Genomic DNA, 11,025 nt, shown 5'->3' with positions numbered 1-11,025 from the left:
TGCTTTACACACGATGTTGTAAATTATGAAAACGAAGAATGACTCCTGTGGTTAAACCACTGAATGGATTAGGTTATTTTTTATACAATTCGCCATAGAATGTCATAAAGTATAAGCGATAGGATTTAATGTGATTGTGAACGACACAGCCTGTATATTAACGCATTTCATTTAATGTGATTATGAACGACACACCCGATATACTACAAATAAACTCTTACAAAAACAATTTTACAATCTAACAAAAAGGGTTTTCATGTTGAAAATCACTCAACAATTCTGATTGTTCCATGAATACTGAATATTATTTGACTATGTATAACAGTCTATGCTAAGACTCTAATCCTTAATAGGTAACCCGGGTTACTACTAACCGTAGTTCGGTAACAGCGGTTATCAGTAGGGTGACCATAAGACAAGCCGCTTCGGAAACCCTTTAAGAAAATTTGGGATTCAGTGTGTGGAACCAAAGATTTATTGTCAGTAAATGTTGTCCCTTTAAAGGGGTAAAATATGTGCACCCTTTAAGTTTGTTTGTGTAAGAGGTATTTTTAAGGGAAAATGTTTGACTGTTGTGAAAGATTAGATTTTTTTTCCTATTTAAAGTTAACTATAAATTATTAATTTAAAAAGGTACTTATTTCAATTTTATTTATTAATTTTAAATTATAGGTTAAAAAGGGTTCAGTTTATGTACATATTTACATGACGTAAAAAAAAAGCCTTATTTATACATATATACAACTAAAAAATGGCATCAAAAAACTCCTCATCGCTGCCCACCGGGAGTGTACCCAAGAGGCTGGCAGCATTGCCACGTTGGATGGCAATGCTTAATTTTTGACCAAAATAAAAACCAGCCTTTGGGTCACTTGAAGTGTCAGCAAGTCGCTTTGCCAGATCTTTAAAAAGCAGATGAGCACTTGGACCCCACGGCCCGAGGGTTTCAACCCCAAACGGCTCAAAGGTATAGTTACCAACCAGGGTGCTATATTTGCGCCGTTTGAGGTTCTCTGCAGCCGCAGCAGCGGAACCAGCACATCGCGCCGCGCGCATTAATTTAAAATGGTTTTATTAACATTATTTTTTTATAATGTTTTAGGTCCACCAACATGCACCAGAGGTAGGCCTTTTCCACCAATAGACGTGTTTGTGACAACCATAACGACCCTTTTTTTAATCACCCTTTAAAAAAAACTATTTGTCTTAATATTACTTCTCATATTTTCACAAATAACTTACATCCAAAAATAACTCAACTCCTACCAACAGTTCCAAACAAAATTTAATTTAAACAAAGTCCAAATCGGATCGCATGGTCCCCTTATCTGACTGAGCTGAAGTTTTAATTGAAACGCTCCGATGCGACTGTGAAATCTTATAGTCCATTACAATCAGTGTTATCGTGGAAATTAGAAGACTCCGCTCTGTGGACAAAACTCCAACTAGATGATGAAGATAAGTATGTGATATCAGAGTACGTGGCTTTGGTTATTATTGTTAATAATAGTTTTAGAAGTAAGGCGAAGTAGTGGGTTTTTTAGGTGATTTTCTGATAGTTGTGAAGGTTTCTGAGGTACATTTATGCAAAGAGCCAACTCTTTTGGTTCCTGAGTTAGGTACATTTACGAAAAGACTGTACTCCTTTTTAAAGGTCAGCAAAGTACTGTCCTTCTCTTCTGCTTGCGGGTTATACAGATATTGATAGTTTGAGCTCGATTATAAAATGCTGCCAAAAGTAGTTTCACTAAAACAAATTCTGTTTATCTTGCACACCATCCTCCTAGTCTTTTGACCAAACTATTTTTGGGTCGGTTTCCAGTCTAACACAGAGAATAAAAATATACAGGTATATCAATATTCTTGCAAACGGGACGATTTAGTGGCAACCCATTAATGGTATCGTTTATCCCAAAAACGAGCGAAGTAATGGGCCACCCATTTATTTTACTATCGATAAGAATCCACTCGATTAAAGTCTTTCTTATCCAGCACAGATTAAGGCAGAAATCAAAGACTAATTCTATAATTTACATCTTTATTACTAAGCATTACAATCGTTTAAAAATCGCGGCATCGTCACGTTTCTAATTCGGAAAACTTGATCGGTATCACGATAGTCCACAAGTTCCTTCGCTTATACCCGCACATTACAGATTAAACAGTTGGCCGACAGTTGGTCCTATGATTGGAAAAAAAGTATTTTTCAAGAAAATCGTGAATTTTTTGTCGGTCAAAAAAGTTTGAAGTTAGTCTCCTACCGGCCAAATACCTGATCGTTATTATGTGCATACCACCAGTCATTTTCATACTGATTTATGAGCCCAAACAAACTGTAGGTCGACTAAAAGTTCTCAGTGTGGAGGTATTCTTAATTGCCTACTTTAGGGGGCGTTCCGACCTCATATCGGATGTCCGATCGATCGGTCCCATAATTCGAGCATCTAGGTACTTGAGAGTCTTTGTATCGTTTTCTCAATTGAATTTTCGAAGATACTGCAAAAGCAATTTGTGGTTTCATCAATACTTTGTTGTTTACTTACAGCGTTATGTTCAAAGGGAGTGATTGTATGAAAATCAATGTTGTACAGAACAAAGGCTATTCTTACTGTATTTGACACAAAATTCTGAAGAAGTTTTGAGTTTTCACACTTCCAGCTACTGAATTTTTGGTAAGGCATTAATAAATGTCGTGGTGACGTAGTGGTTAATGCACCAGCTTCTGACGTGAGAGTGTGATGGTTCGATCTCCAGATCAGACCATTATTGAAGTCTTTCTAAAGCACTTTCTGAGTATTCCAATGTAGGAGCGAAAAATCTTTATGAAGCTTCTAAGGAAGCGTTGGTAATTAAGGCTCATTCCTTTTCTGTATGAGAAGAAACTTGTGCTCTGCACAAGAACAATATACAAATAAAATTAATACCAGTCGTAGTGTATCTGTAATCTTACCTCTATACTATGTATATGAGTAACAATATAGGAAACTGTTAGAAGAATGATAAAAAGTTATATCAGTGCCTATTTCCAAAATAAAAGTTCTTAAACAAATCTCAAGGGGCGATCCCGTCACAATATAAATCCTCTCCAAGGAAGTCCATATCCATCATACAAAAAGGTACTTCTTATTTATTTACTACAAGCTTTTTCCCCGGTTTCACTCGCTTACAGAGGAAATTACTTACAGAAATAAATAAGCCTAAGTTTTTTCTTGTTACATCAGCTTTGTGCCAGTGAATGTTTCATCAAAATCGGTCTTTCCCTTTCAATGATTAGCCGTAACAAACAGACTGACGGAAAAATCAAAGATTGATTAAAATATTTGGTATATCTGTACCTATATACCCATATGTACTTTTAATATTACAAACAGACACTCCAATTTTATTCACTTTTAAACACATCTTCGTATGATGTGACATACATTAAAGATTATTCTCTGGTAACCCCCTTGGGAGTATCCTTGAAGATACGGTAGCTACGGAGCCAATATCCGATGTCCACGGAGTAAGGTAACATGAGTGGAGATGCCATAATGCAGGTAGGTCAGGCACCTTCTTCTAGGTCATATTCGTACATTGGGCATGACTAAAAAGATCAGTTACAAGTGAACTAACGAGGCGTTCGGGTTCTTTGAGACATCCGCAACGATTTCTGGTATTTAAAAAAAAATCGGTCCAAGGAAGGCGTATAAGGGCGAAGACAGTAACATTCCTCTTCCCCCGCTCACCCGCATTTTGGCGCGCTACTTTCTTAGGTCATTTTCTGTTATGGCATCTCCGCTAGTAATTTCGTTCTCCATGCTAATGTCCTATCGATCTGACACAGAATAACACTAAAATATACTTGCGAGAAATGTTGTACTAAGCCATATCGGGTTTTTAATGGGGGAAATGGGGTATCGGAATATTCTAGACTAGGTTTTAGTACGGTAGATTAAAGCTTATGTTGTGTTTCTGCTATCGATATTGTAAACTTAAAAGGCCCTAAACAATTGATAAAATTTTAAAATTCTCTCACTGTTGAGAAACTGCATTATCACAGGCTGACATAGACTATATTTTATCTGAGTATGAGAAGTTTCCAGGGGTCGCGGGTAAAGCCGCGGGAACTGCTTAATAATATCATTTTCGTTGTTTGTCTTTTGTTTTATATATTGACTGGATAAAAACTGGTCTGGAATTTTACTACTTATACTTAAATAACAATGATGATTTACTAGAACTCTATAATTCTATATTCAAGGCAAGCTCGACTAATAAACCGGGATCGGCTGACAAGGCTGACCCTATTATATTACTAACCTCGACGGTAACGAAATTCCATCAAGTACACCTTCAGCCTATTAGTTACAGAAAACCCTAATAAATCAATTAACCCACTTCGAGCCATTCGTAGCATTGACCTTGTTATTTTCTTTTGGTATATTCCCTGTCGCACCCACATGGTTTGTGGGTACCACAGAATTTTGTTACCTATTTATTACCAGAGGGGCCTGGTGTCTGGTGGCATGTTCTTACCGGGTGTCAAAAGGTAATTATGATTCTCAATTGTTACCTGTAGGCAAACCATATGGCTCATGTGATGACTGGGAATATATCAGAGACACAAAATAATACCTATATTATAGAGATTTGATGGCAACAACTATCCAGTCCACCTGGTGAAGAGGCAATTCATGTTTTACATTCTCGTTATCCTCGAGTTTCCTCCTTTAGTGCCTTGTTCCAATAAATAATTTATTTACGAAGGACCAACTGGGAACATACCTTTCTTTTGCCAAGAAAACGACCCTTAAGATAAGTAAGAAATCAAATCAAAACCAACTTGCTTTAAGTAGCTTATAACACTCACTACTTTCCTTCTATTAAAAGCTTACACGGGAAACGTTTTAAATCGGACGCTGTATGCCTTTTTAAGATTTTCTTTAGAAGTACCGTTATACAGGCTGTGAAAAAGTTATTTTTGGTAACGTTTCTGTGAAGGTAAAAACTGAAAAATAAATTGAAGTTTGATAAAAATATTTGTTGGTTGTGTACTAAGTTTTTTTAGTTCTGGAATGGAATTGTGATGGTCTAGGTTTTTTGTAAAATTAGACTCGTGAGGTAATTTATGATAAATAGGAATATTCTCATGGATAGCCTGGTCACTTGTTTAGCTTTTTTATAATTTCAAGAAATCTAACGTCTATTTAACGATTTACTTAAACTATCACAGCGGTTCCAATATATTATATACTGAAAGTATTTATATACCTTGCTAAAACTGTGATTTGACCAGTGCACTATGTACTTTCTTAGTTTCTCGTTTTTGTATAACGATACGTTTTCTTTTCTGTTGTTAGTCTTATGTACCGGCTAGTGGATTCTAGTTTTAGTTTTATTAAAGTTTTATCACATGACGCGACTGGTAAATAACTTATTTACCAATCAAAGCTTGAGTAAAAAATACAAAAAGAAGCTTAAGAAGTTTATCTTTGACTAGACCTCTATAAGAATAAAATATATAATCTTTTGTTACCCTAACAATATAATAAAAAATAAGCCGTGATTTTCCATGACAGTTGATCTTACACGTGTTAAAATAGGCATCTTTTATCCGGGTGCGGTATGTAGTCCTTTCAGCTAGCCTAAAAAGCTAGCTTTAAATAAGTTTTACAAAAGTACCTATTATTGACTCTTCATTTTTGATAGGAAATCATTAAATGACCCCACTCGCTGTGGGTGCAGCGTGAGGGAGTGTCAGACTCTTACTGACTAAAACCCATCATGTTCCCTCTTAAGCCCTTCATGTACCAGAGCCGCGGTAACTCTTTCGAATAATACCTAAATAATCCTGCAGTTTTTCTCTTCTTTCGTTTTTCTTCTTCATCTCACATAAATATTATTAAGTACAAGAAACGAAGTATTAAGTTCATATCAGAACAACGTATGTAACTCCCACTTATCCCGCTAATGAACCGAAATTCTAAGTACATTCATAAACATAATTTAGCATATCTATAAAACCCTTTTGTTCCATTTAAAGCAAGTTCCCTGTCCCTAGGCGATGTTTCTTACTCTTTTGGCCCTGTCAGGTACATGTCTTCGCGAAGTAAGATCATATTTCGTCTTTAGGCGGATCCACCCGTGAAATTGGTTGTTTATTTTGATGCTAGACTCTTCATACGGCGTTGCTTGCTTACTGGCTATAAAATATCGTGCTTCTTAACATTTAGAAAGTTATTGTGTATGGATGTTTGTTCCTCTCTTAAGCAAAACTGTGAATGGATTTTGATGGCACTTGGTGATACTATTTACATACGAAATAAAATATATATATATATACCTATATATATACAGGGTTACTGGTAAGTAGACCGCATCCTTTCATGAGGTGATAGTATAGGTCAATACGGACAAATTTGACCATGGGATACATTGGGCAAAAGTTAACCCGTTTCAAGATAATCGAATTTCAAGATCTTTTCTTAACAAGTCGTCTAGGTACACGTATAAATTTTTATTATTATTTATAAGTCTCGTTTTTGCGGATTTGTGTGTGTTTTGTGCCTTTTTGGATAGCTAGATAAATGTAGACGTTTTTAAGTATTCTGCACAAAAAAATCAAGAGTAATATTTTTGAGAAAATCTCTACTAAAAAGGTACTTGCTGTTCGCTATAACTTCCTCTGTGATTTGTACAGTTTTATGGTTTGTTATTATGAAGTGATTCATCTTCTATCCAAAAACATACAAAAATCCACAAAAGCGAGACTTTTGACTAATAATAACAATTTATACGTGTACCTAGACGACTGATCTTGAAATTCGATTATCTTGAAACGGGTTAACTTTTGCCCAGTGTATCCCATGGTCAAATTTGTCCGTATTGACCTATACTATCACCTCATGAAAGGATGCGGTCTACTTACAAGTAACCCTGTATACTAATTTCTATCCGTGCGCGGAAAGTAGTTTTGGTAGTAGGATGAAATCGTAGAACCCGCTAGAGCAATTTCATTTCTCCAATGTATAGAACCTGTACCTGTACTAAGATGTAACGTTGTATTGTGTTCAAGTGTTTTGACTTATGTCAGCTAAACGTTAAGTGAACATTTTGTAATCTAAGATACCTTGAACAAATAGACTAACATACAAAAAAAAATAGAACTTGTTTTTTAAATATAACTAAAAAGTGTGCTTACATTTATAATTGATTAAAGCCGCTTTGATACAAACTGACAGTCCAATTTTATATTTTTGTGTAAAATATTTAGCCATATTAATGGTGTATATTTTCTTTTTATTTTGTTTATGGGGCGTTGTTTTCATGGATTTGGTAGTTACACGATGGTTTGACGTTTGTGAAGAATAATGGTGAATTATTTTCCTGGTTTTAGGTACGATGGAAATTGATGTATTGTGGATGTGGCTTTTTCTGTAACCATGACCCTAACGTTTTGATTCTTTTATAGAGGCTAGTGAACAACTGTTGATTAAACACATTAATTTGGTCTAGAAAAAATTGAACAGTCGTTCATTATGTGTTTAAGAAAATGTTGTACGGAGAATCTCTTGAACACGTGTTGAACATCTGTTTAACTCTTTTGTGGTAAGACTAATTCAGTCTGAAATTCATTTTTAAGAAAAACATTATAAACACGAATAGCCGCCAGTATAACAACAAGAAATAAGTTTTCAAAACTTTATCTAGCAGTTTCTAAAACTGTACAAAATCACATTTTTTAATTCACCTTTTTTCCGCAACCTAATTTTGCATAACATTCATTCTTCAATTACAAGCTCCATTAATCACCTGTATGGCCTCAACGAACAAAATAAATAAATTACAATTTGAAATGCGAATATCATTTACTTCAACCGCTGACTGCAAAATATTACCATTTACCGAGACTCCGACATTAAACTTTCGTTTATAAGTAGGTAGGAACTCCAACAATTGTGAAGTTTTAATTGAAACCTCAGCGTCTCGTCTTAAGTTTATGCCATTGCCGAGTTCCATTGTATGCAGAATAGTATACAATCACTTATAGAGTTGTCTTTGGCACGAAACTATTTTAATTCTGTGTACTGTGTAGGTTGTCTTATGCCTGAGTAGGTGTAAGAAAATGATCCTTGTCCTAAACTACATATGTTGGGGTAGGCTTTCAGTCTAATCAGGTGCAGCTGAGTACCAGTGTTTTACATGGAGTGACTGCCTATCTTACCTCTTCCACCTATATGCTCAACAGTTACCCGGGCCACCCGATACCCCTTGGTAAGACTAGTTGTCAAACTTTCTGGCACCTGACTACTCGTAACAATTGTCAGAGATGTGCAAATGACAACGGGGACCCACCAATTTAACGTGCCTTCCAAAACATGGAACAACTTGTCATGGCAAGTTTTTTATTGATCATGACTTTGATCATCGAGAATTTAAATTGACTTGATTTTCTTAATAAGCCTAATTTCCTGAGAGCTAATTGTTCATCAACACTAGTTCGTGAAATAAATAATCCTGTCACATTTCCTAGAAACAACTAATTAGGCCTTTAAACTCTAGATACCAAAGCCCCATTTTCCCACACTAGTATTATCACAGAAATAATATTATCATATTCATTCAACTTTCCTAAATAAACTTTGGATCCCAACACTGGGATTACTATAGACTGATTATGTAAAATTAAGACTGCAGAGACAGGCCTTAATTTATTTCCTCATATTTAAGTTTTGGAAAGTTCGCAAAACCCAAAACTTGAGCAAATGAGCACCTCTAAAGTTTCTCCAAGTTTAACTTAACAGTTTTAATCCTCTGTTTTATAATACACTCGTAACTAAGACTTTCATGTATTTTGTGAGGAGTTCCATAAGCGATAAGTAAGCTACATTTTGTGATGGTTTTGTTCCTTTCGGTATCTTTTATTATGTTTTCGAAGTCTCTCCCAAACATAAGAATTAAAATTCTTCGAAAAATTTTATTTGATTCAAACTATATAAACAGGAATAGCGATGATAATCACCAGAATAGAAGGTCTGATGAAATCAAAATGTTGAATTATTTCTGACATTCGGTAAATATGTAATTCTATATACGTAAATGTCTTGATCTCCGTTGATTGTCGTCCCATCGGACTGTGACAGTGAAGAAATACACCTGTGTTTGCGTAAATGCTCGTGCACTATAATATGTTCTGCGCAGCTGGCTGATCTTCTTATATGAGAACAGTCGCCGTGGCCAAAATCGGCCTTCAACGGCATTGTTACAACATACAACTAAAATTCAGCTGGTTATTCAAAATCATAAAAAAAAAACAATCTAAATAAAAACAGTAATAAAATGGAAACAGTTACGTGCTACATTGCATTGCACATAATTTTATTCTTCCCAACTATTTGCACCGGTCGCAAAATTTCAAGAAAAATAGCTGGTGGTCAAGATGCTGATGAAGATAAATACCCATACGTAGCCAGACTAGACCATCAAGTTACCATCACAGGAACATTAAAAACAGAAATTGTATATTTCCAAATTTGCACCTGCACTGTGTTACATGCTATTTGGACACTGACCGCTGCCCATTGCTTGGGCTTAAAGAGTTTTAAAGCCGCCGGCAATATTACAAGAGAGCCTGTAATCAGATATGGTGCAGTTGGAATGTTAGCTTGGGCGACCAGCGAGGTTAGAGCAGTCATCATTCACCCAGCCTTCCGAAAGAAAATTGCAACATCAAGTCTGGCTAATGACATAGGATTGGTCAGAACATCCCCAATATCATTAGGTCGTTATGGCAGAATAAGCGGCCTAGATTTTGAAACCCTAATTGGTCATGAAGTTATAATAGTAGGTTACGGAGATACAGTATCAACTCATGGTTTGATAGACGATGCGTCATCTTTGGGGATGTCGTTACAAATGACAAAGGTTATCATAGTGCCATGCAATAAAGAGAAAATGGATATGACACCAGCTGTTTGTGTTGCTAGAAGATGCAGCAAGTCTTCTGGGGTCTGTCTTGGTGACTCGGGAGGACCAATGATACATGCATCAGGTATTGTTGGACTCAACTCAATGTGGACACGTAGTATGAGAACATTGTGTTCTTTGAAAGCAAACAGTTCAAACTATGATGTTGCAGTAATAACACCAATTAGTCCATTCATTGATTGGATAAGTGATACTGTATATGAGTCTGTGAATTCAAAAAGGATGAAATCATTTGAGGAATACAATATAATGAAAATGTATAAACGTAGAAATAAATAAAATGTAAGACAGAAAAGTGAAGAGAATTTGAAAGAGTTTTTTTTATTCTGGAGGAATTATAACCATTTGAAGATGAAAAGAGATTATTGAAGACAGATAGAGGAGGAATAAAATGGCAACCGGTTCACTGAAAAACTTCTGCAAAATCTGGTTAATCCAGGAAAGTCAAAGTAAATGTGGAATGAATGTCACGAATAAAAAGATAGGAAAAATGTTAACAAAAAATATTTCCGATACCGGGAATCGAACCCGAGCCTCCTGGGTGAGAGCCAGGTATCCTAGCCACTAGACCATATCGGATGTGACAGAGTTTCCAAAATTATGGTTGTGCACAAGAAAACTTTGTAAAGTAAACAAAAAAATAAAATATGGTAATTTTTACAAATAAAAAAATAAATATTAAAAAATACATAAAAGAAAGAAATTGTTCTATGTGTTATGTATTGTTTTTAGGTATTTAAGTAGACTGAAACATGCAAAATGTACAGTAGAGGAACAATTATTTGTGTTAATTATGTAAAATAAGAAATACCGGAACATCATCATAAATAAAAGTACTTTATGTCCAAACAGTTTGTTTAATTATGTATAGCGCTCTCTTTCACATCCTTATTCAAAGAAAACTAAGTTTTTATTTATGTTAAAAATACCTACATTGCGTTTGAAAGTTTCCGACCTCCATATTCAGTATGCTTATAAAACAGGTAACAGACATATTGTATTTGTAACAACTCTATGTTTATAGACATGTAAAGGGTACTTCAGATAAATGTTAGC

The 11,025-nt window shown here is 35.2% G+C and overlaps 1 non-coding gene across 1 annotated transcript; it reads right to left on the bottom strand.

The window, feature by feature from the left end:
* Window positions 1–10,476: 10,476 nt before the first annotated feature.
* Window positions 10,477–10,548, bottom strand: Trnae-cuc. The gene has a single exon. It is a non-coding gene; the product is annotated as a tRNA-Glu (tRNA).
* Between the last annotated feature and the right edge of the window lie 477 nt (window positions 10,549–11,025).

This window comes from Helicoverpa zea, chromosome 17 (assembly GCF_022581195.2).
Source record: "Helicoverpa zea isolate HzStark_Cry1AcR chromosome 17, ilHelZeax1.1, whole genome shotgun sequence".
Taxonomy (NCBI): Eukaryota; Metazoa; Arthropoda; class Insecta; order Lepidoptera; family Noctuidae; genus Helicoverpa; species Helicoverpa zea.
The sequence above is the reverse complement of the archived record's forward strand: the minus strand, read 5'-3'. Positions and strand labels throughout refer to the sequence as shown.